Below are 6,000 nucleotides of genomic sequence, written 5' to 3' on the forward strand. Positions count from 1 at the left end.
CAGGTATTACACTTGTGTCTCAAGACCAGAGGATAGGATTTATGTTCTTTCTTTTCATTCAATCACCAGAAAAATCACAGCAAACCTCTTACAAAAAAAAAAAAAAGGCAAAAACAAAAAACGTGCTCAGTTTGCCTTTTCCACCATGCCTTTTGTTGGTGTCATCCTCTGCTTTCATGGTCAAATGTCTTATTCATTTAAGAAGTGACTGGTGGCTCGAGATTTTCTTCTGTGTTCCAAGTTCTGTTATCACCTTAGCTGACTCACCACCAATGCAAATGCCTACACAACACTCTGCCACGCTGAGTTTTTAATTTTCTCATCTCTGATGATCTGTTCCCCTCTTTCTCTTACCCTATGATGATGACACAGCCTGAGAGCAAATTGCTCCCCAAATCACTCCACATTCAATCTCACGAATCCAAGCATCCCAGACTCTGACCACAATGTCCGCTCTGCCTAGCTTGCTTTTCCAGCTACACACTCCTAGTCTTTCACTTCAGTATCTCCATTATTGACTCATTCTTTCAGTTCATTAATCCCTTACTTTCTCCTCTCCCTGCAGTGCCATGATTCATCATTGTATTGAAATCCTTGAGGCTAAGTCCCTTGGACCCTTCTGTTTTTAATTATTTCCATATTATAAAACTCCATTCCTGATGACGGATTTTTCAAGTATGTAATTGAGAAGTTGAGCAATATTTGAAATAGTCATAAAACAAAGGATTCATAATCACTTACCCAAACAGACTCTTAAAATTGGCTCATTTTCCAGAACAATACTGTTTTCTACTCAGTGTTCTCTTCATTTAAATACCTATTTAAACTCAACACCCATTTTTTCCTCCTCAGAAAACAGAGGAAACAAGAGATGATATCTTTCTTAACTTCGCAAACCCATATGTAAAGCTCTATAAGTCCTAATACGTTCCATCCTTGCTTTCTGTTACATCAAATGCTGAGTCTCCTCTGCATAAGATCCTATCCCACTGTAAGTTTTCTGGATCTTCCTCCCGCTCATCATCTTAGGATTCCTATACCGAATACAACCCCTTCACTTTCCTGGCTGTCCAACCACGGTTTCTCAATGGAATCATTGCCATAAATTTTAGACATACACAAGTCTCTCCCATGTGAATCCCTTTGAAGATAATTTTTAACAACTTCATTGAGGTAATTTACATATAATGAAAGAGGAGGTGATAACTTTTAGCAGCATGCTCTATTCATATTTAAAAGCCAAATTAAAATAGTTTAAATCATGTCTTATTTCTGTATTATGACATAGAGAACAATTTTTAAAACCTTAAGAGACAGATGAGAGAAAAACAAAGATATGGGATATAAATACCTAGACATATAAAATGATGGAAAATTTAAAATGAGCTTTATCTTGCAAAAAAGACCTCTAAAATTTTGCCCCATTTCAACTACCATTAGGTACACTTGTAAACGCCACTACTTGGTATAGGTCCAAGACCAATATTCTTTTTGGTCCCAGCGTTAGTCTCTGAGTTTAAAATTATTTATTGTGCGGTGCTATTTATATGCATATTTGCAGTTCTTATAGTTTGTGGCATAGAATTATGAATAATTATCTGCAGTTTAAGGGTCCTTTGGAACCCAGTAACTGATTTCAAACAAAAACAAAAACAAGGTGCACCTGGAATTTGAGACCCTCAGCCACATGGCCTAACTGATTATGCGCCTTTTCCGCTCCCCATAATTAGCTTCTTCCTTCTTCTTCAGTATCAGCTTGATGACATCTGCTTTGCCAGAGAATGTGAAATTTACTGGGATCAGAGATGAGATGAGGACCAATCTGTGTCATTCAGGAGGAGGGAAGCAAAAACACGAAGATTCTTGGCAATACATGGATATGTACTGGTGCGTGTGGAAATGGAAACCCTGTCCAAGAAATATCATTCAGTTTGATCTGAAACAATTCCTTAAGCACTATTGTACACCTGAAACCAATATAACACTGTGTATTAATTCAACTGGAATTAATATAAAAAGACAACAAATAACATTGAAAGCCCAAACTACCTATATGCTTTCATTAATTATTCTAGTGATTTTACAGCAAACATAAATTCTAAATCCTTATCATGGACCATCAGCAAAATACAGAATTTAGATAAACAGACATGGTGCATTCATGCTAACAAGTATGTTATACTAAACAGTCTCATATATATATACAAAACAAAACAAAATCCCAAATAATACATTCATTAATATGCTTGTGCTTGATATCTCAAAAATCAAAGTTTTCATCACATTCAAGATTTTTAGCATAGATTATATGACAGTTATATTAATATCATAGAATTATTGTGAATTATACATAATATAGTTAATATATAATATATAATAGTAGCAATAATATATTTTTAGAGAATTCTCTAGCTGTCTTAGAAAATTAATGTTGGGGATATTGCATAATTAGGTACTTTCAGAAAAATTAAAGTTTTGATTAAACTTTAAATTATAGGAGGTAACTAAAAGGAATGTTTGTACCAATATACTTGCAATTTAAGAAATAGAAAGTGAGAAGATTATGTCTTTGTCTGTCTTTCAAAGAAATATCTTACAAACAGATTCTTGAAGAAGTAGGACATCTAAGTCCTTTTAATTGGTCTGTGAGCTTCCTGGAAAAGCCTACTCATTTTCTGAATCCTGTACATCTGGTGTTCTGAAGAATTAGATGCATTCACAACAAGAATATTAATTATCTTCCAATTACATCAGTATCTAATTTGTGCTCTGAAAATATACGTACCTCAGGAAATTAGTGCCAGCTTTTCCCAACTCTTAAGTAGGACTCCAGTGATAATAAGTTTTGCCAATGGACAAAATACTTGGAAAAAATGCAATGCAAGGACTGTGCTCTGTACTTTTCATTTTTATAATAATTTTAATTTCTTTGAAAACTATTTTTTCTCACAGTTTCTAGAACGTAAAATGCTGATAATAGAATTACACTGAAATAAACTTATAGATCCAATAAAATAGTTCTACACTATAGATAGTATAGTTCTATTTGGAGAGAATATTTCCTCTAAATAACAAAATGGAACACAGTTGACTTATCATACCAAGGACATAGGGAATGCATTGAAGATAGGCATTTTAGGAAGTCTACTTTGAGTTTCCAGAGAGCAGATAAGTGTTGAGTTTTATAGCCTGGCATTATAAAGAAGGTAAAATGATGTAATTCTTTTGCCCTCCAATCTGAGAATACTTAGAGAAAATGTCTCATGACACAAAAAAATAGAACCTGAATGACATTGAAAAATGTACAATTGATGTAATATACAGTTGCAACTTCCATAACCATCTTCACATCCTTACTCTGAAAGGGATATTCCAACCCAAGGCAAGTCCGAGAGTAAACTCCTATTACAGTTAATATCACCAGGATGATCTCCGAGGTATCGAAATATTATTTCCTTGTCACTCATTTTATGCCTACAGAAAACTTCTATTGTCAAATCAAAGCCAAGAGAGATTTCCACACTCTACTTTGTTCTTTCACAAAATAAAAGAAAAAAAGAAGGAAAAGGGGCAAAAGAAAAGGAAGTTTCATACAAAGAAACCTTTTTTTGTTCTTCAAAAAATTAATATAGAAATTTCATATGATCCCGTAATACTGCTACTGGGTTTTTACCCTCAAAAAATGAAAACATTGTTTCAAAAAGATATATGTATACCTATATATATTGCAGCATGATTTATAATTGCCAAATTACAGAAGGAGCACAAGTGTCCACTGAGAGATGAATGAATAAAGAAGATGTGGTATATGTATATGTATATGGTATTTATATGTATGTGTGTGTATGTGTGTGTATGTCTGTGTGTATATATATATGTATGTATGTGTGTGTATATACATATATATATATATAAAATAGAATATTAGTCAGCCATAAAAAAGAATGAAATATTTCCATTTGTGACAATATAGTTGAACCCGAAGGGGGGATTATGCTTGGTGCATTAAGTCAGTCAGAGAAAGACAAACACCACATGATTTCACTTAATATGTGGAATTAAAAAAACAACAACACAAAACAAGCAGAAGTAGACCCATAAACACAGAAAACAAACTGGTGGTTGCCAGAGGGGAAAGGGGTGGAGGGTTGGGCAAAATGGGTGAAGGGGGCGGGAGGTACAGGCTTCCAGTTATGGAATAAATAAGTCATGGGATGAAAGGCACAATGTAGGGAATATAGTCAATGGTGTTATAATAGCGTTGTGCGGTGACAGTTGGTAGCCATGCTTGTGAACACAGCATAACTTACAAAGTTGTGGAATCACTACATTGTACATCCGAAACTACTGTAGCACTGCATGTCAACTACACTTAATTTTCAAAAAAGCAGATACAACCACAAACACACACACATGCACACACACACACACACACACCACATAAAAAAGTAGTCAGTATTCTGTGTACAGAATAAATTAGTCTTTGAACAACAGAAAGAAAATTCAAACTCTGATTTTATTTTCTGTATACCATTTAAGTAATAATTTCCAATAAAAAATCATAATATATGGAACACACTTAAATATATGTGTCTAAGCACATATAAACGTATAGTTGTATGCTACTATAAGGCTTTCCACCTTGTAATCATGAGACTCTTGAACACTGAAAACAAACTGAGGGCTGAAGAGGGAGGAGGAAAGGGGATGAGGGGGGTGATGGTCATGGAGGAGGGCACCTGTGGGGAAGAGCACTGGATATTTTATGGAAACCAACTTGGCAATAAACTATTAATAAAAATAAAAATAAATTTATAAGAATTCAAAGGAAAAAAATAAAATTAAATGTAATTAACTTTATAAGCATTTTAAATAAAACATTGTATCTATTCTGTTTTAAAATGATTTTTATGTAATAAAGAGACAATGGATATTTTATGTGGAAAAAGTTTAGGAAGGAAAAAAGTAACAGGGATTCGTTTTATAGATGAGGCTTTTATTACTTTTAGATCATCCATTCTGAATGCATTATCATTACTGGACTGAAATATCAGGACACTTTTTAAGAAAAAAAAGCATGTATTTTTTCAATTAAACCACTAATAAATTTGGTGACTATTGATCAATTAGTATTAGTAGAGGACTTAAGTATGACTTCTCTAAAATACTTCAGATCTGCACTGCAGGAATGGTTGGTCATTTTGAGACAATTCCTTGTAAATTACAGGTAAGTATTCAGGTGAGTTGATCAGTAAGAAGACAGGGCATATGAAGAAACATAAAAATTAAAAACGGGACCTCGCAGATTAAATTAAAAGTGCCACAGAAAGAGCTGATACCATCCTGGCTGCTACTTACTTCAGGATTCATCTACCAACAAACAGCCTCAGAGATGTCCTTGAGACTTCTTGCAGCATTTTTAAAGGATTAAAAATTAAATGCAAAAACTCTATATTCTACTCTACTCTGTGGTTATAGTGTGAAACAGCCACAGACAACAAAGAATGCACAATACTTGGTGTCCATAATGTTTTATTTAGGGACAAGAAACGTTTCACATAATTTTCACTTGCCACAAACTATTCTTTTTTCAAAAGTTAAAATGTAAAAAACCATTCTTACCTCTCAACTAATGGGCTATAAAAAATAGGTGATAGGCCCAATTTGCCAATACGGAGCAATTTGTGGACTCCTGATTTTATATATTTTTTCTTTTTTTTAAGTTTATTTATTTATTTTGAGCAAGAGAGAGAGCAAGCAGGAGAGGAGAAGAGAGAAAGGGAGAGAGAGAATCCCAAGCAGGCTCCATGCTGTCAGCACAGAGCTCGAAGTGGGGCTGCAGCCCAGAAACCTTGAGATTAAGACCTGAGCCAAAATCCAGAGTCAGACACTTAACTGACAGAACTACCGAGGTGCCTTTAGGTATTCTTCTACTGTGACCTTTATTACACTGATACACAGCTGTTTACAGGATTACGTACTCAACAGACTGAATTCCCT

Source organism: Suricata suricatta, chromosome 14, assembly GCF_006229205.1.
Source record: "Suricata suricatta isolate VVHF042 chromosome 14, meerkat_22Aug2017_6uvM2_HiC, whole genome shotgun sequence".
Taxonomy (NCBI): domain Eukaryota; kingdom Metazoa; phylum Chordata; class Mammalia; order Carnivora; family Herpestidae; genus Suricata; species Suricata suricatta.